Here is a 22109-nt window from a genome sequence, read left to right on the forward strand (position 1 = left end):
TCAACAACACAAATAGCTGTGAATGGTTTTCAATATTTCTAAACGGAGGTGAGTGTGAATTGGTGTCTTAAAAATTTTTAACTTTCAAAGGTACAGTAATTTTTTCTCTTTAATGTGTATGAAGGTATTGATTACATTGAGAAGGACTTCATGTTGGTACTGAAAATAGCAGATCACTTGGCCATAATGAAGAGGAGATTTATATCTGGCCAATGAAAAAGAATATTGATATATATTTTACTACCACACTACTGAAGGAAAAAAACCTTAGCTTGTCAAATTTTGAATAAGCAAGAGCCAACTATTAGTTTATATTCCTTAAAAAAATTCCCAATTGTGCTGTAAATAATGTTACCCATAATTTTTTTTATATCAATGATAACCCTAAACTTCTCTGGACAAAAATGCACTGATTCCAAAAATTTCTTCTGCAAGAAAACACATATGCTGAATCCAACTGAATGATTTAATATTTTTTGCTAAGTTCTATTAAAAACTCCCTTTTCAGACGTCACTTTCTTTGTCAAAACCCTAAGCTTTGCAACTGAACATAAATAAAATTAAGAAATGTGAAATTTCAAAAATAGAATGAAATGTGATATAAATTAGTATAAACTGCCAAGGGCCAACAATGTAAATGATACAGTAAAATGCATTTGTTACAATAACTAATCATAAACATGTAGTCTATGCTGTTTATATTGTAACAGTTAAAATTTCAAGCCAGAAACTCAGAATGTAATGTTAGTGTTGAAAAGCTATATGAAATCTGTATGTTTAAATATTAAATGAAGGGGCGCCAGGATAGCTCAGCTGGTGGAGTGTCAACTCTTGATTTCAGCTCAGGTCATGATCCCACAGATGATGGGATTGAGCCCCACGTTGGGCTCCACCCTGAGCATGGAACCTGCTTGGGGTCCTCTCTCCCCCTGTCTCTCTCTGCCCCTCCCCCTGCTTGTGTTCTCTCTCTCTCTCTCTCTCTCTCTCTCTCTCTCTCAAAAATAAACATTAAAAAAATAAATATTAAGTGACAACTTTGCAGACTTCAAAGGAAAATAAAATCACAGGTAAGAACATACGTGTCATTCTAATTGAGGGTCAGATCTACGGTAACATGTTTAACATACTTACAAAATGTTCTGAATCAAAAGTTGATTTTCTTAATTCCATAATAACAATGTCACAGGGCATCTCTCATGAAAATAAAACTGAGCATCAGACTTTCCCCCTATTCTCCTTGAGGTCTTTATACCAGGGCCCAGATTTGTAGTATCACAAATGGATAGAAAATGGACTACGGGGTCTAGTAGACGTGGGTGGGGGCATTGAGTGAAATAGGTGATGGGGAGTAAGGAGTGAGTTGTGATGAGCATCAGCTGATGTATGGAAGTGCTGAATCACTATATTGCACACCTGAGACTAATATTATACTGTATGTTAACTAGAATATAAATAAAAAACTTGAAGGAAAAAACTTAAAAAGATACATGCATTTTATAATAAATAAAGATTAGTATTTTGCACAAATAAGAAAATCCATTGCAAAGCGATACTGTTATAGGAAGAGGTCACTTTGCTGCACAGGCATTTTATATCTATGGCAGGTGCAGAAAGCATACACGGGACTAGGTCAATAGTTACTAGGAAACTCTTTCTAAGCCTTGCCATAAATAAAATTCTTGTGAGTCTTTCTAGTAGACTATTTATAAGTATATAGTGAGCTTTATGCTTATATTTGGCATATGTAGCTGGAGACAACTTCCAGAAACATCTCTGGGTCAGCTCAACTCAGTACCATGTGATGCAGTGGGAAGGCAGGGAAATGGAAACTGCAATTATCCTGTGACTAAACAATATACACGCATACAACCAAACACAGAATTAACTGTACCCCACTTTTAATGCAATAGAACAACAGACTTAAAATCTTTTAAATACTTTATAAATGTGATAGGTCACATGCAGTCGGAGAGGATATCTGATTTTCCAAACCAAATAAAACGATTAATATAATAGAACCATGGTACCCTACACAAAATAGGATAGAAAAATGAGAAATCATAATACCAATAAAGTTCATTATTGAGACACTATGATACATCATTAAACGCACAGTTGGAAAGTTGGGAAAGTATAGCAGAAACAACTGGGGTGTCTAGGTGGCTCAGACAGCTGAGCATACGACTTCAGCTCAGGTCATGATCTGAAGTTCATAGGTTCGAGCCCCGTGTCGGGCTCTGTGCTGACAGCTCAGAGCCTGGAGCCTGGTTTGGATTCTGTGTCTCCCTCTCTCTCTCTCTGCTTGACCCCTCCTTGCTCTCTCTCTTTCTTTCTCTCTCTCTCTCTCTCTCTCAAAAATAAGCATTAAATAAATAAATAAATAAATAAGAGACAACAGAGGCAGGGTAACAGTTACAAAACAGTATTTAAGCTTTTCTATTCTACTTTTAAGGTTTGCAAGATGACAATGGTGTACCTGAAGGCATCATCTAAAATAAGATTTAAAAAAATGATCATTGATGCACATAGGAAGTCAAAATATTAGTAGGAGGCTAGATGGAAGTATTTCTTCCCATTGTTGTTTTCATGAGTCAAAGTAAAACTGAATTTTGCTGTGGCCTCAGCATGTGCTCGCAGGAATAGCTATTATCCTCACCCAGAAAATATCCTCTGACACCGAAACGTACACAAAACCTAAAAGACATTGCTGAATATATCCATTATTTATTGTATAGAAAACTGTATCTGACTGTTTTAAAGTTTATATATCTTGAAAGAGAGAGAGAGAGATTGAGAATGAGCAGGGGAGGGGCAGAGAGAGAGGGAGAGAGAATCCTAAGCAAGCTCCGGGCTGTCAGTGTAGAGCCCCACGTGGGGCTCAGTCTTCCCAACGGTGACACGACCTGAGCCAAGATCAGGAGCTGGATGTTTAACCGACTGAGCCACCCAGGTGCCCCTAAATGTATCTGATTTTGGACTTGAGCTTTCTCTAAGATCTATTGGAACAAAACACAGCCTTATGTGTATATGTGAAGAGACCACTTGAACTTCTGAGTGCATCATAAACACAGGAGTAAAGCTCTTAGTTAGAATTGGGTGTGATGCCCTCTGACGGAGGTGCAGTGGATTCTAAATGCATTGCTAGAAAGCATGCGTAAATGCAGAGGTGGTAGTGTCTGAACGTGGCAGGAGTTTGCTCAACTCCACAGCATCGTTATCGTGAACCTCAAATGGTCATTCTGGTCAATTTACATGTTCAATGGCATCGGCACACCATACCACTCTGTCTCATGCTGGCACTGCAGGGAGTCAGCAGGAGAACAAGAAGCCAGGGAGGGTTATGGGGGGGCTGTTGCTGTGGTCCGAACTTCCCCTATGACTCCATGACTCCACATCCTCCACACAGTGTGATGGTGTTAAAAGGCAGGGACTTTGGAGGTGATTAGGTCATGGGGGGTGGAGGCATCATGAATGGGATGAGTGTTCTTACAAGAGACCTTGCAGAGCTCCCTCACCCTTTCTACCATGTGAGGCTACAAAGAGAAGTCTTGCCATAGAAGGAGAGCCCTCTTCAGGCCATGCCAGCACCCTACTCTCAGACATCTGACCTCCAGAACTGTGACAATTAGGCGGTTTTGTGTATGTTTGTAAGTCCCCCAGTCTGTAGTAATTTCCTATGGAAGCCTGAACAGACTAAATTAGATGTAGAGGTAGGAATATATATACTTTCAGGAATGAAGCAGAAGAAAAATGGAATGAAACATAATTCATGTTAATCAGTCTCCCCTCTCCCACCCTAGGATAGAAACAAAGAAAGTCAAGGAACAGGAAAAAATGATACATTTTTCAGTGATACTAATGATCTTTACTTCAGATTGAAGGAAGAATCTATTCATACAATTACTAGGATTTTTTAAAATAATCTAAATAGTATCTTTTGACACAACAAACGTTAAACTGTTGAAGTATTTCCGATGTTAAGACTACATGTTTTAGACAAAGAAAATGGAACTAGGAAAAGGCCGAGTTTACTGCTGCAAGAGATTCTAGACGGCTGAGCAAGTGAGTTTGTAAAAGTTAACAATGAGATCCTGTGTGCGAATGGGACATCCAGAACTATTCATTCCTTTGGTTTGATCCAGAAGACTGGGATTCTTTATTTTATTGCACCTCTGTAGTTCTCTCTCCCCTTCTCTCCCTGCCTCCCCGAACAATAATTTCTGTATGATCAGGCATGACTCTGTAATTTCTTTACTGATGGGAGCTTGTCTTCTGAAGAAATGAAAACACAGATTCTCTACCCAGAATGAAAGACTGCCAGAATGTCTAACTGCAATAATATATTTAGGAAATAGAGAAAGCATATATTTCCTTTTCCAGCTAATGTATAAATATTAAGAATGGTCTCTCACTTCATAAATTTGGACAAAAACACCATTTTCCATTTGCAGAAGAAGCATACAAGAAAAAATTAAACATCACTTTTCAAAAAACAAAAACAAAAAACTTGTGGTAGATGTTTTACCAGTCCTGCAATGAATGTTTTACTTCCCTTGAATTATGTAATCACTTTCAGGGGATTTGAAAATAATTATTTCAGTAAAGGGCGTAGAGCTCCTGAACTTGGATAATTTCCCATAAGAAAAATTAAATCAGAATTATAGAAGTATATCACTACAAATGCAGTTGGGCCTGAGGCAAAGCCTGGAAGAAATAAGAAGGCACTAAGCCACAAAAATCAGGTTCGCCTCGAGCTCTGCTTGTCCCCAGCAATCTGATTTCAGTGATCATTTGGTCAAAGACCACAAGTGCATAAAGTACCCACGGCATTGACAAGATTTACAACTGAAAAGCAATGGAATATTTTAGCAAGAACCCAAGCAAACTTAAAAAAAAATGAATGGGAAGAAATAGATTATATTAAAAGTAAGGGGTTTGGATAATATCTAATTCAAGAGTGACCTTCAGGAAAGCTGAACAATTCATGGAAGAAAACAATTAGAAAAGAGAATTGGATTATCTGAGCGGGCAGTCTACAGCTACAAAATTATTTGTATGAATGGAAATTTCTCCTTCCAAAAAAGAGACACAGATTTTTTTTTAAAATTTTTTTGAGACAGAGACAGAGTGAGAGTAGGGGAGGGGCAGAGAGAGAGAGAAAGAGAGAGAGAGAGAGAGAGAGAGAGAGACAGAATCTGAAGCAGGCTCCAGGCTGTGAGCTGTCAGCACAGGGCCCGACGCAGGGCTTGAACCCCCGGACGGTGAGATCATGCCCTGAGACGAGGTCGGACGCTTAACCGACTGAGCTACCCAGGTGCCCCAAAACACTGATTTTTAAAAAACCCTTTAGATTTCCTGATCAAATTAGTGTTCTCAGTCATGATATTCTATTATTATAAATAACATAAAGCATAAAATAGCCTCAACCATCCCACTACTGTCCATATATTATCCTTGATATTTCCTGTTGAGCATTCAAAGTAGTGGGGAATTTTAATCAGATCGCATCAATTTTTTTGCCACCCTGTCCCACCTCCACATGCACACTTACTGTCATACCCAAACATCAGTGACCATGTCTACCTGTCTACTCTGTTCCCAGAGGACAGCATCTGTGACAGGGGATGACAGTTACATATCTGTTTATTTAATGAATGGCATATGATAGATTTTGAGTTAATGGTCTAATAGCAGTGGAAATTAAAATCTTTTCTTGAGAGGAAAGCAGTTTCTCATTTCCAGGAGTTTCTCTGGGGTTAATAATGAGAAATTAGAACAGAAGTGTATATGCATCGATATCTATTGCCATAATATTTTAAGACTTGAAAGTTGAAGACGAGCTCCTGGGGGCCTCAGTTGGCTCAGTGTCAAACTCTTGATTTTGGCCCAGGTCGTCATCTCACAACTCTTGAGTGTACGCCCTGCATCAGGCTCTGCATGGGCAGCATGGAACCAGCTTGGGATTCTGCATCTCCTTCTCTCTCTCTCCCTCCCCCGATTGCTAGCACTCTCTCTCTCTCTCTCGTAAATAAATAAACATGAAAAAAAATTCCAAATGCTCAAAATATAATTTTGGTGAAAAAGCAAGCTCAAATATGCACAGATATCATAATTGTGGTTATAATGTATAGTCGTGTATTTAAAATCTAGATATAATTTACCATTTTACACATCAGTGAGTGTGTGTCCAGGGAGCAGTTGTATAGAACAGACATAGACATTATGAGCATGAACTCTGAATGTGAATCCCAGTTTTTCCACTTATTAATTAGTAATAGAGTATATTTTTATAAGAAGGGAATGTATTAAATGCAAATGTATTTTACATTTAATCTCTGATGTAATTTCTCCAATATATGACTAGTCCGTAAAGACTTTCAGAAATTAAATAGGAACCTCGACTGGCCATCCACAAGTTTTAATATCCTCATGTGATAAGGTCTCTTAGTATCCTAACCGATGTTCATCAGATCTGTAATATAGTGCTATTAAAATCCACCAGATGCCTATTGACCCCTCATTGAGAATATTTGTGGGAATTCTTTGGTCTGTAAACTTATATATGCAAATTTCATTAATGCTGAATCAACACTTACCTTTTTAAAAATGTATTATTTTTAATAGCACAGACTAAATTTTAGGTTCTATGGAAAACCCCTATTTTTTTTATTCTGCAGCCAGAATTAATCTTTGACTTAAATAGATGAAGGCATTTATTTTTATGCACCCAGAGGTAATAGACTTATTTTAATAAGCTTGATGAAGCTAACACTGCTAAAATGTATGTTTAAGAGAGTAGAGTTCAGGTTCATTTAATGGGATGAGGTATAAGATAAACAGTAGATTTAGTAGTGTAGGTTTATTTTAATTCTTCATTTTACTGTCTTAAAGTAGCCCAAAACAACTTAGTTTTTCTCCTTACCCTCCCTCCTTCTTTCTCTCTCTCCCCATCATTACATTATGTTTTTTGTCTCTGCACCAGCCATGCTGTAATATGTAAATAAGGCACAAATATTATAAAACAGCTGATTTTATTTTCCATAAAGAGATAAAAAGTGATAAATAGAATAAAATACAATTCTGTGAGAGTTATATTACAAAACACTTGCATTTATGAGCTTGTCATTATTGTCCATGGAAGAGGAAATTCCAGTTTTGTCTAGGCCACTGAGACTTTTCTTTTTTGCTTACTGATGAAAAATGCGAACAATCGAGGGGGGGTAGGGTGGGAGATGGGTATTGAGGAGGGCACCTTTTGGGATGAGCACTGGGTATTGTATGGAAACCAATTTGACAATAAACTTCATATATTGAAAAAAAATGCGAACTATCAACTTCCTGCTTTATACCCACGCAGATTTACCCATGTAATTTACACCACTTTCTTTTTACTTGATATCGACATTTTTTCAAAACAGGAATCTCTAAAAATGGAAGACATATTCTTAAAATTTGCTGTGTCACCATTAATTGTTGTTATTGGAGGCTGTCAATTGCACATGCCATAGAAATGGTTGTCAAAATTTAATAACCAGAAGTAAACACGCAGCATCAACTGTGCTACTAGAAAATCATCTGTGATTGAATCAATATTTTTGTCCTCACATCTGACTGTGTAAGCAAGTTTTACAGAGTTCTGTAGTGTTCTTGACAGACATAGCAATAATAAGATAATATTGCAAATCTTGAAGTAAAGAGGGATATGGCTATTCGACTCAGTTTTCTTAAGTACCAACTCCCTTGTGCCTACCAATGGTGTAAAAATCAGAAAGACAAATTTGTGTAGTATAAACACTGCAGTTAAATATTAATGAAAATATACCAGCATGGGAGATGACTAAAGATGTAAAAATCAACAGCATATTTTAGTTCATTGACATTGTCTGCATTTAGTTCTTATGAGAACAAGTTTAATAGAAATACCGAAATTATAATTGAAGTTATTGAATGGTCATAGATATGGTTTGAGAAATATACTGTATATATAAAATGCTTAAATAAGGTGAGAGGAAATGGAAATCTATACATAAAGGACATTTTCAAAGTGAAGAGAGTGTGTGGAATTTAATGGGGAAATAAAAAATTATATAACTTCTGTTTAATATTAAGAAGACAATAAATGTAATGAAAAGATATTAATAAATATATACTATGATAGAGTAAAATTTAGTAATTCAATATTCTAGATTCCTAAAAGAATCATAGAATATACTTGGGTGTAAATAGTTTCTTTATTTTATATTAGAATTGAAAAGCAATGTAGAATCCAAATGTTCCATTACCCGGCATAATTTTTAGTTAGCTTAATCTGGTTACTATGAAGTCGGACACTTACCCTTGAATTCAAGACCATTTCTCTTACCTCCAGAAATCACTGTGGCTTCAACAACAGGTGAAGTATTTTCCTATGTAAAAATCTAGCAATGAGCTAAGATACTATAAGAAACGATGAAGATAATATGTAGAGCGGTATTTAAAGGATACAAATAAACGGGAATACAGTATAATATGAAACGATAATCCGAATGATAAATTATATTCTTCTATCGAAATATAAATTATAGAGAAATCACATATATAAAGATCTTTAGTTAGATCTTTTTAGTTTTGCTCCCCCCAAAAAATTTAAAAAAAAATGGGGCGCCTGGGTGGCTCAGTTAAGTCTGTTAAGCATCCGACTTCAGCTCAGGTCATGATCTCAAAGTTTGTGGGTTTGAACCCCACGTTGGGCTCTGTCTGTGCTGACAGCTCGGAGCCTGGAGCCTGGTTCGGATTCTGTGTCTCCTCCTCTCTCTGCCCGCACCCTCCCCCCCCCCCCCCCACCCATGCTTATGCTCTGTCTCCGTCTCTCAATAATAAATAAACGTTAAAATTTTTTAAACTGCTTCCCATCCCTCAATTCTTTTCAACAAGTTATATTTAACTTACACATTTTAAAAAATAGAAGTAATGTCTATATATGTGTGTATATTTCTGTATGTCTAAAAATAGAACATTTCACAATGTCCTGCTCCTCCTCCGCTTGGGCTCTGTCTCTCTCTCTCTCAAAAATAAATAAACATTAAAACAAATTCTGATACAGGTGGTATGTTACAGATATTGTTGTAGGTGTTGGTCATAAAGCAGCAAGACAAATAATATTCTTGACATCACGAAGCTTACAATCCAGATATAGATATCCTATCTGTATCTATAAACCATATATGTGTATTTATTTATTATTTTATTTATTTATGTGTATTTATTTATGTGTATTATTTATTTATGTGTATTATTTATGTGTATTTATTTATGTGTATTTATGTGTATTTATTTATTATTTATTTTTCACTGTGAAAACATTGCACGCACAAAAAAGGAAAAGACCATTAGCATGCTGGTATTTGGTTATATTTAGTATTGTTAGTTCATATTTATTTATTTATTTATTTAGTATTCATTTTTAAAGTGATATAAATTGTCAGAAGACACCAAGCTCATTGCCCGAGTTAGTTTCAAAAACGCACATTGTAAAATAGCTGAAAACATCCTAGGAAAATATTAGGGGCATTCTTAAAATGTGTTTGATTTATTTAATGGAAAACACTATTCAAAGGATATTTCTCCATGGTTTAAGTTGAGCATACTTTACTTGCTATGAAATGTTTTGCAATACCAGCAAACATGGCACAACATGCATGCAGTCAGTAGACATTGTCTTAATTATTATAAATAACTGTCTATATCTGGCGATTGAAGGAATTTTTAAAATTTGTTTTCAGAAATGGCATAGCTATTCTTGAAATTTACATTTTACTTTCTTCTATAGAAACTTCACTACAACTTGACAAGTCCCTTGCAGATTTTTGTTGATATTTTGATTGGAAATCCGTGCGTGTAAAGACTACCACAGAGAAACCTGATGTGGTTATTGCAATGTATTATCCGTGAATGCAAGATAACTTCTAACATTTAGGACCCATTTCATGACCTATAAAAATTTTCATAAACTTCCCAAAAGGAGTTTTGCATACCTAGTTGATTTCTTCAAAGGCATCTTAAAAAATGTTTGTAGATTTTGAATTATTGAATTTTTTCTTATGTTTTAAAATTGGTTTGAACTTGGCCAGAAAATTTGTTTATGTTCTTTTTATATAAATGGACTGTACATGGTGTTGGACAGATACTTTGTTCCGTACGTAATAGCAAAATTATCTTTGTAATGAGTATTTCCTGTTCCCCTTGCATTCTTACCGTGTAATCTTGCTTTACTGAGGTAGAGCACTGAGTGGCAGATTTACTGGCCGTCCTTGTTGTTCTTTTGCTTCTGAACTTGATGAAACGTTTGATGCTTTGCTGAGAAGAGCTGTATTTTTATTTTTTGTATATATTTTTAATGCAGACATAATTAACATGCAATGTTATTAGTGTCAGGTGTGTAGTATGGATTCAACAATTCTATACATTTCTCAGTGCTCATGTGAAGAACAATATTTGATACAGGCTTCAAGTAGAGATTCTAAGTAGGTAAAGGAAGGCTTTATGTTCCTAGCTTTCATCATGAACAGGCTTAATATTTTTAAATTGTTTTAACATTTTGATGTAAAAACCATGCTGTTTTTCTCAATTGGAGTGGTGACATAAATTAATCCATTTCTGACAGAGAACCCTCCTTGAGTTCTGAGAATAAACACCATATGGTCATGGTGAATGTTTTATAACACTTCCAGATTCCATTTGCCAAGATCATCACTTAGGATTTTTGCACTCATAATCATAGATTAATCTATAATTCTCAAACTATTTTCATCAGGTTCGTTTCAATAATTTGCCATCTCATAAAGTGTTGGGAAATGTGTCCTTTTGAACTACTCTAAAGCGTTTTAAAAATCCGTTTCTTAAGGTTTTGCTAAAACTCATCTGTAAAACTCAGCTATAAAACTTGGTTTGTTTCAAGAAGGAATAAGGAGTTTGATGCATGAGTGAACTATTTCATGATAATTACTCTATCCGATTTCTTTTTTATTTTTTAATGGAGTACTGGAAATTACATCCTAGAAAATTTCAAATATCTACATTTTTAACTTTAATGGATTAAAATTTTTCAGAAACTTCACGTTTTTAAATGTCAACTGTAACTGTAATTAGATTCTGTTTTTAAATTTTTGTGGGTATGTTCCCTCTTTTTTCTTGATTGATTTTGGTAACAGTCTTTTGATGAGAAATTTGGGGGATTCTGGTTTATCTTGAATGTCTTTCTCCTTCCCCCAACTTTGCTTTCTAAGGAGTGACTGGTCGTTGTCACTCTCAGGGTCATGCTCCAGGCCCCCTGACCAGCATTTGGATCCAGCAACAGGCAAAGCCCTAGTTGTAACTACTCTGCTATTCTGGCCAGTGGAGTGTTTTACTTGTACATTGAACATGCCTATGTTTCTTAGTGACTTATTAAAATAGGTTTTGTTGCTATGTTCAGAACAGAGAAAGGACAATAGATGCATAATCATATATCTTGACAAGGATTGCTTACATATTCTTATGTCAGCAATCATTTTACATTTGAATATAAAAATGATTTGTCTTATTAGATTTTAGTATAATGTCTAAAACACTATTTTGTCACATTTGGTTTATATTTTTTATTCAGCCAGGATCATAAAAGGATCAGATATGTAATTAGACCACCAAACACTTCCATTTTCCTAGATAAATGACTGTCCGTAGACAGCAATTTGGAAAGTGTAATTTATTGTGCTGAAACAGTAACCTCACATAGCGGCATCTAAGTGACCTATAAAAGTTAATGCAATTTTAGAGGTGTCTAATGTAGTCCCAAAGAAGAGCTAAGGGAAAGTGGGTCATTCTGTAAGCAAACCTCTACATCCTAAAGAATAGTGGTGATAAAAATGATTTCGAAAGAGGGACAAAGAACCAGAATTACAAAATAATTCAATTTTTCAAATTGGTTCATGCATATAAAACCAAGCAATTGTGCCTGGGAGTTTCATTTTATTTATTTAAAAATGTATAACAATTAAAAAAATTATTTACGATTGTAATGTGCAGTATTAGAACAGTTCACTTAAAATTTCTGTTAAATGCTTTCAAATACATTGTCTCATTTGATTGCCATTACAAATCTGTGTGAGAGAGAATATAGATGTTTCTAAATTATATATATATGTATATATATATATATATATAGAGAGAGAGAGAGAGAGAGAGAATATAGATGTTTCTACATTAAATATATATATATATATATATATATGTGTGTGTGTGTGTGTGTGTGTGTATACACACACACACACACACACACACACACACACACATGCTGAGCTAAAGTGGGCAAGTATGTTTTCCACATTGTATACAAGTCTTCTCATTGAGGCAGTTACTCTATTCTAATGCATACATACACATACAAAGATCTTCATTTCTTTTGTGATAAGACAATGGACAGATGTGAATAGTATAAAGCCTTAAAGGATATTTTGACATATCTTAATGTTAGCTACATAGAGACTTCTTTCTTTCTCTAAATTTGGTCTTTAAAATCTGTATTTTCATTCTGAGTGAAATCCAAAATTTCTTATTTGCAGTGCATTCAAATATGGGCCATTAACTGTACATAAGGATAAAGAGACCCAATATATAGCTTAAAGAATCCCAATGGTGACAAAGCATCCAAAAAGGAATGTCATTCTTTAACATTCAATGAATTGTAAGAATTTTCAATTATATCTCTTGGTACTATAATTTCAGAAGGTGTCACAAAAGAAAGAAAGTGTACGTATCATTGTTTTCCAAACTCTTTTCAAAAGTAGAGAACTATTGCTATAAGACAATAAGTAAAACAATTCAATAGTAGATTTAAATTATAGTAAATGTAATAGGAAATACATTTTTTAAATAATTAGAACTGTCTGAAAATAGAATATAATTCCTTGTGAAATAGTGAGCTCCCTAGTCCTAAATGGATGTAAGTGCAGGTAATGTTATCAGAAGGATTATTACATTAAGGTGATGACTGGATAGGTAATCTTGGTGGTTTCTTCTAGTCCCAATTCTCTAAGATTTTTTTTGAAAATTTTGATGCTCTGTTAAGCCTCCAAGTATTGATTTTAAAGACTTTTCTTCTGAAGTTTAATATATCTCTTCATTAATTTGATGAATATTTATGTAGCCCCTATTATGTACCATGTACCATATAGATGCATTGGGCATACAGTGGTAAATCAAACAAAGACATCTCTGTCCCCATGATGCCTACACCTGGCCTAATATATAGATGTTAAACAAAAGCATGTACTTATATACAAGTAGGAAATCACATCTGGTATGCGTGACCAGAATGAAAAGATCAGGTGGTTGTAAGTTTAAGGGTAAAGTTCTATGTGATTGAAATTGCCCCACCAAGGATGTGACACTTAAGCTGTCACCTAAAACAAGAGAAAGAAGTCAGGGGAAGAATGATGTTTGAAATGCCATGGCCATAAAAAATAGACTGTGCTAAAGTATAGCTATGGGTAGATCTTTGCAGGTTCAGGAAATTAAAAAAAAAATAATAATGCTGCTGAAGCATAAAGGGGGAACAAGGAAGTGCATAGAAAATGATTTCAAGGGATTACATCATCCCAAGTTTTATAGGTCATTGTAAGGAGTTCAAATATTTATTCTAAGTTTAATGAGAAGCTATTGGAAAGTTTCACCTGGAGAGTGACATAATATAAATTGTGTTTCTAGAATCCCATTCTTTAAGTATATACTGGAACTGGAAACGTAAGCCAGGGTAGGAATCCAGGGAAGAGAGAATAATGGTCTAGACCAGAGTAATGGTGGAGTGGTGGAGAGCAGGTTTAAAGTTAAAAGAAGATTTAATTGAATTTTCTGATTTATTAGGGGAGGCATAGGAGTGATGTCAAGAACTTAATATTTTCTGAACAAGACAAAATAGCTCACATCTGATTGATCCAACTGTGGTAAACAATTACCAAAATGGGGCAAAAATGTATAAGACTGTATAAAAACACACTTAAAAGCAATGCACTATACTATGAATTTTAAGGGAGGAAAGGCCATGAAGTGAGACCCACATGAACCCTGGACTTCTCACTAGGGGAATTTTTCAAAATGCCACACAGACCATTAGACTGGACAAAGAGCCCTTGTTTCACTGAATGGAGAAAATGCAAGCCGAATCCTCTAGGGGCTGTGGAAGTGGCTGGGAATTAGGTGGGAAAATATTGGGGAGTAGAAAAGGATAGAGAAGTGCTCCAAACATCTGCACAGAATATGCTCTCGACCCGGCAGTGCTTCCTAAGCAGCATATGTGCAAGGCAAGATTCTAGAAGGTCGAGCAGAGAACAGATGCAGAGAAGTAAGGCTGAGAGTTTCAGGGGTCGCCCAGTACTGGAAAAATGTTCAAGTTCCTTCCCAGGGATACTGTAGAGTCCTTGGTGCACATATTAGGCACAAAGACACCAGAAACATTCAATGAGACACCAGAAACCTATTCTCTACAAGTAAAAGCATGCCTTAGTAGTAAAAGCTCTGCTCAAACATGGGAGTAAATTAAAATACATCTATGCTAAAATGGATTAAAACCAAGCATTGACAGAGCATTATAAAATTGGAGGGATATATGAAATGCATTTAAATTTGAGTAAGTCATAATTTAAATAATTCTTCATTTAAATATTTGTAAGCAAGATACTGTAAGATGCTGTTGACATGCAAAATTTCTTTTCCATGAAATTTTTTTTTTTCAAAAATGAGATATTCCAGAAAGTCACTAATAATAATAAAACATTTGGGACAGATTTATGACTGATAATATATCTCAGTACAGGGGCGCCTGGGTGGCTCATTTGGTTAAGCGTCCGACTTCAGATCAGGTCATGATCTCACGGTTCGTGAGTTTGAGACCCACATTGGGCTCTGTGCTGACAGCTCGGAGCCTGGAGCCTGTTTCGGATTCTGTGTCTCCCTCTCTCTCTCTGCCCCTCCCCCGTTCATGCTCTTTCTCTCTCTGTCTCAAAAATAAATAAACGTTAAAAAAATATTTCTCAGTACAAATATAAGCAATTACGGAATTCACTTACATGCTCACGTTTTAGAGGGAGGACACAAGAGACAAAGCTTTGAAGAGAACAGTGGTGGGTAACATGTGGCTTGGGTGGCAGATGACCACAGTAAGTAGTCCAGATGGACATGAAGGATAATTAGGAACATAAAATATGAAAAGGTAATCAGAAAATTTCTTGAACATGAATGATCAAATTGTCATATTGTGGGCGTTCCTCTCTCCCCTCTTCAATCCTTAAATAAGCAAAGGTCATAGGTCTATGAAGTCATGGAATACTTTAACAGGCAAAATATATTTTCACTCTGTATCTTGGCAATACCCATTTAGTTTTGTGAAAACACATTGTCAACAAGAAAAAGGGGAAAACCTATAATAACATGACATCCAAAGACATATTCCAATTATTCACATTAATTATTGATCCACAGAATCCTGTTACACATAAATAAAACATAAAAAGAAGCGCAGACAATATCTTTCATAAACTCACCAAACAGATCATTTAAAAAAATTATCGTGAAGATTATTAAAGTGAACATATGTGAACACATTGGTTCGCTGGCTGAACACATAGTCAACAAGAGTGGTGGCTATTCCTTCCTTTACCATATTTCCCCAGAGATTCTCTGTTAATAAGCCCTTTGTCAAGTTTCATCTTGATGCTGTTTTTAATTTATTAAAGGCTTTGTCACATAAGAAGAAGTCTTTATGTTAATTATCAAGTAAGTGCCAGAGACTATGCCTGTTCTTACGTATTATTTCCAATCTCCGTAACAACCACAAAATCAGTAGCATTACATATTTTGAAAAGAATTTGTCCAAGATCAAATAACAATAACTGCTAGAATTAAAATGGAAATTTAAAATGAAACCTCTCACTAAATCCTGCCACATATAAGAGAAAGTAAAATAAAACAATTCTGAAGGGGCATAGCTATACACACACACACACACACACACACACATATATATAATTTTTAACATTTAAAAATATGTTCTACTACTACTTTGACTGCCTTGAAGTATTATGTCAATAAACCATCTAGTTAACTTAGTTTATCTAGAATAGACATTGAATATGTTTTGCTTTTCTCCTCTTAAAATTATTGAAATAGCTTTATATGGAATAGACTTTGTATTAAAGTAAATCTTGCCTTTTCTCAAATGTTTACTACCACCTGTAAAAGGAAAGGAAATGGAAAGAATTTAAATATCTGTGACTCAAAGGTTACTCCTGCACTTTCTAGTATGGTAGCCCTTAGCCACATATGGCTATTGAGCCACAGTGGTGAGCCTGGTACAAATACAGATGTGCTGCTCAAAGTATAAAATACATTTTAAACATTGTAAATACCTCTTGTTGAAGTTGGGGTATAATCAACATGTAACTTACTAGTTTCAGGTGTACAACATCATGATTCAGTATTTGTACCTATTGAGAAATGATTAACACAGTAAGTCTAGTTAACATCTGTCACCATGTTACAAATTTTTTCTTGTGATACCTTAAGATCTGCTCTCAACAAAATTGCAACACAGTAAACTATAGTCACCATGCTGAACATTATATCCCCATGAGTTATTTATTCTGTAACTGAAGTTTGTATCTTTTGACCTTCTTCACCCATTTTGTAGACCTCCCATCCCCTGCCTGTGGTAATCGCAAGTATGTTCTCTCTATGTGCTCTGTTTGTTTAGAGACCACATAGAAGTGACATAACAGTCCCCTTTTCTCTACATCATCACCAAAACTTGTTCCTTCTTGTCTTTTTTAAGTAATCATATTCATTCTAATTGATGTGAGGTTGGTATCTCATTGTGGTTTTGATTTGCATTTCTCTGATGATTTAGTTATGTTGATCATCTTTTCAGTACCTGTTGAGCATATGTATATCTGCTTTAGAAACATGTATATTCAGATCTTCTTATTTTTAATCAGATTTTAAATAGACACAGAATTAATTTATTGTTAACATGGAAGAAAGAATCCTACTCATTTACCAGAGAAAAATTAGACCTACCATAAAGAAAACAATATGTATACACAAGGAGCATGATCTCTAGGTTCCATCTTGGATTCAGAAGACATGGCAAAAAGTTTTGTTTTGTTTTGTTTTTTAATTTTGGGGCACCTGGGTGGCTCAGTTGATTCAGTCTTTGACTCTTGATTTCAGCTCAGGTTATGATCTCACAGTTCATGAGATTGTGCCCTATGTCGGGCTCTGTGCTGACAGCGTGGACCCTGCTTAGGATTCTCCCTTTCCCTGTCTCTGCCCCTCCACTGCTCATGCTGTCTCCAAAATAAATAAATAAACTTAAAAATTTTTAATTGAATTATGATTAACATAAAGTTCTTCATTAGTTTCTGGTGTACAAGACAATGATTCAACACTTCTGTATGTTCCCTGGTGCTCATCACAATGAGTATATTCTCAAATGCCTTTATCTGTTTCACCCATCTTCCCACCCACCTCCCCTCTGGCAACCACCAGTTTGTCCTCTGTGTTTGAGAACGACAGATATCACATGATTTCACTCATATGTGGAATTTGAGAAACTTAACAGATGATCACAGGGAAGGGAAGGAACAATAAGATAAAAACAGAGAGGGAAGCAAACCATAAGAGACTCTTAAATACATAGAACAAACTGAGGCTTGATGGGGGTGGGGAAATGAGTGATGGGCATTAAGGAGGGCATTTGTTGGGATGAGCGCTCAGTATTCTATGTAAGTGATGAATCACTGTGTTCTACTCCTGAAGCCAGACACACTGTATATTATCAAACTTGAGGAAAAAAGAGAGAGGGAAAGAGTCTGTTGTTGTTGTTGTTGTATTTTTTCCTTTGTTCATTTGTTTTGTTTCTTTTTTATTGTTTAATTCTTTTATTTTTCCCCCAAGTTTTATTTAAATTCCAGTTAGTTAACATACAGTGCAATATGAGTTTCAGGTATAGAATTTAGTGATTCATCACTTATGTAAAATATCCAATGCTCATCACAAGTGTCCCCCCCCCCTTAATGCCCATCAGTTATTTAACTCACCTTCCCACTCACCTCCCCTCCAGAACCTTCAGTTTGTTTTCTACCCCCTATGTTCACCTGTTTTGTTTCTTAAGTTCCACATATGAGTGAAATCATATGGTATTTGTCTTTCTTTGATTAACATATTTCACTTAGCACTGTACCCTCTAGGTGCATCCATGTTGTTGCAAATGGCAAGATTTCATTCTTTTTATGGCTAATATTCCATTACACACACACACACACACACACACACACACACACACCACCTCTTCTTCCATTCATCTATGTTTGGACACATGGGTTGCTTCCATATCTCGGCTATTGTAAATAGCAATAGGGTAAATACAATAAACATAGGGTGCATATATCTTTCTTAATTAATGTTTTCATTTCTGTTGGGTAATTACCCAGTAGTGGAATTAATTCATAAATCATGTGGTAATTCTATTTTTAACTTTTTGAGGACCCTTCATCTTTTTTTTTTCCCAAAATAGCTACACCAGTTTGAATTCCTACCAATAGTTAATGAGGGTTTCTTTCTTGCCACATCGCTGTCAACCCTTATTACTTATTTTCTTTTTAATTCTAGCCATTCTGACAGGTGTGAGGTGATATCTCATTATGGTTTAGGTTTGCATTTCCTTGATAATTAGTGATCTTGAGCATCTTTTCATGTGTCTGTTGGCCCTCTGTATTTCATCTCTAGAAAAATATCTGTTCAGGTCCTTCGCCCTTTAATTGGCTTTTTCTTTTTTTGGTATTTTTGGTGTCAAGTTGTATAAGTTCTTTACATATTTTGGATATTAACCCCTTATCAGATATATAATTTTTAAATATCTTCTCCCATTCATTAGGTTATGTTGTCATTTCGTTGGTTTCCTTCACAGTGCAAAAGCTGTTTTATTTTCATGTAGTCCCAAGAGTTTATTTTTGCCTTTGTTTCTCTTGCCTGGGGAGAAATACCTAGAAAAATGTTTCCATGGCCAATGTCAGAAAAATTACTGCCTGTGCTCTCTTCTAGGATGTTTATGGTTTCGGGTCTCACATTTAGGGCTTTAATCCATTCGAGTTTATTTTTGTGTATGCTATAAGAAAGTGGTCCAGTTTCATTGTTCTGCAGGTAGCTGTCCAGTTTTTGTTTTGTTTTACTTTTGAGTTGTATGAGGAGTTTTTTTTAATTATTATTATCTATTTTAGATGTTGATCGCTTATCGGATACATGATTTGCAAATAGTTTCTCCCATTATGCTGGTTGACTTTTCATTTTGTTGATGGTTTCCTTTGCTGTGCAGGAGTTTTTAGTTTGATGTATTTCCGCTTATTTATTTTTGCTTTTGCTGCCCTTGCTTTTGGTGTCATACACAAAACAATCATTGCAAAGAACAAAATCAAGGAGCTTATTCCCTATGTTTTATCCTAGGAGTTTTATGGCTTCAGGTTTTATATTTAAGCGTGTAATCCATTTGAGTTGATTTTTGTATATGGTGTAAGATAGTGGTCCAGTTTCATTTTTTGCATGTGGCTCTCCAGTTTTCCCAACACCATTTATTGAAGAGTTTGTATAGTCTTGCCCCCTTTGTCATAAATTAACTGACCGTTTACGTGTGGATTTATGTCTGAGCTCTCCATTCTCTTCCATTGATCTATGTGTCTGTTATTATGTCCATACCATACCATTTTGAATACCATTGGTCTATAATATGATTTGAAATCGTCAGCATGATGTCTTCAGCTCTGTTCTTTTTTCTCGATATGGCTTTTGTTATTTGAGGTCTTTTGTTCCACACAAATTTTAGAATTTTTCTTCCTATTTCTGGAAAAATGCCATTGAAATTTTGGTAGGGATTGCATTGAATTTGCAGATTGCATTGGGTAGTATGGCCATCTTAAAAATCTTAGGTCTTCCAATCTCTGAGTGCACAGAACATCTTTCCATTTATTTATCTCATTTTTTATATTTATCGCCTGCTGATAATGGTGATATATTGGATACATTAGGCTAAACAAGATATATTACAGCTAATTTCATCAACTTCTTTTTTTCTTTTTTAAATGTGGCTCATGTCTGGCTCACATTTATCTCTGTTGCACACGGATGTTTGAAACTTTAATTTTTCAATGCTAGAAGCCAAGTAGAAGAGAAAATGGGTATTTTCCTGATCAGCTCCATTTCTGAGAACTTGAAATATTCTTTAGTAATGCAAATCTGCTGATCTAATCCACTGTGGAAACCACAGGAAAAGTCCTAGAAATAAAAGATTATTCTGCACATTGAACAATTTTCTGTATTTGTTTTTAAGGTAATTTATTATGCTGTTTTATTAACAACTATTCTGTGTTGGCAATGCACTGTATTAAATTCCAATTCCATAGGAATTGACCTACGGCAATGATAGCACAATTCTAGACCATTAGCTACTGAAGAAACATGTTAGCGGTTGGCCGTCTTTGCATAACATGTACACATTTATGACCAGAAAAGATTCAAAGTACAGAACTTGGGATATTATGAAATAGCAGAGAAATTTTGGTACAAAGCACACCACGATCAGAGCCAAGTAGGAAACCTTTAACACATAGGGTCTGAAGTCAACTATGTATGTATGACATATGTCCTGAAGTAGTTCCTATTCTTTTTCTTCCTTGCCAAGAGCTCCTGTTAGAACAGGAGGAGAGAATTACTTTGGCAGAAAAGGACAGAGAGCAAAGGTGGAAAGTGGAAATCATTCATTTGGCAAAATCAGAGCTGCCAAATAAAGTGAGGCACAGTCTTCTGGAATGAAGGGTGAGGAATTGCAAGTGGAAGAGAGAGCAGACACAGTCCGTTAGGGATTTCTGTGGGACAGAACTAGAGAGAAGAAAACCCAAAACTCAGATCAGGCTTGAGCTGGGCACTCAGGCCCTGCCACTTCCTGACACTCTGTCTCTCTCCATCCCGAAAATATCACAGTATATATTTTTTTCCAGTGCTACAGAAACGTTTTAAGATTTTGCAAGGTTTAATAGGTATTTTAATAGGAAGGTGTCAGAGCATTTCAAATATGACTAACATAGTGCTGCAAAATTGCTACAGATCCCATTGCTTGGAAATCAACAGCTGGAACAAATTTTATTCTTATCCCCAGCCTCTGGGAGTCACTGTCGAAATTGTCAAGGTAACTGTCATTTTTATTTGAGGTAGTCGTGTGTCCTGTATTCCATTTGGATCACATATTATGAAGGCTACAGAATTTTGAGAAAATGAACTCGTAATAATGTAGGTAACTCAACCTGAATAAATATCTCTTCATGTAAGAAAAATAGACAAAACAAAAATAAACAGCAAGGACATTTAATGAAAGAAAAATATTATATCAGAAAGGAAAGGAAATAGTATTATTAGAAGTCAGAAAAAATAAGCATTTAAAAAAACCTAAATTTTGAAATTGTGTGTGTGGGGGAGTGTGTGTGTGTGTGTGAGAGAGAGAGAGAGAGAGAGAGAGCAAGCAAGCAAGCGAGTGTGTGTGTGTGTTTCTGTTAGATGTCTCCTACAAGACGCAATGTAAAGTGGCCTTTATGATGAAGGCTGGAGGAGACATTATAAGGAAAGGTTGTGTGTAGTTAATGGCTAAAATGGAAACAGAGACACTGCAAAGAAAATCTGTAAAACAGATTTTAAAATTGTTTTGAATGCAGTGTACTGGCAGCCACGAAAATTGAACAGACTTGAAAAGCTTTCCCAGAACTCAGGGGAAAAGAAATGCACGAGTTTAAAATGCTGGGTGAGAATATCACTAACACAGCAAGCCAAAGAGAGCAGGCAGTCGGATCCTGGCCTTGCTAGAGGAGTAACTGATGATCAAGAGGTAAAAAGAAAACCCAGAACAAGTTAGGACACAGAAGAAAAACTATCGCGGTAAGAGCTTCCTCAGCTGAGATGGAAAATCTTGAATGCACGGATTTGAACGTGCTCTTCACAATTCCATTACATTTATTAACTAGTGTTTACATCAGGATATATTCTGTTTGCATTTTAATTAG

This window comes from Neofelis nebulosa, chromosome 11 (assembly GCF_028018385.1).
Source record: "Neofelis nebulosa isolate mNeoNeb1 chromosome 11, mNeoNeb1.pri, whole genome shotgun sequence".
NCBI lineage: Eukaryota > Metazoa > Chordata > Mammalia > Carnivora > Felidae > Neofelis > Neofelis nebulosa.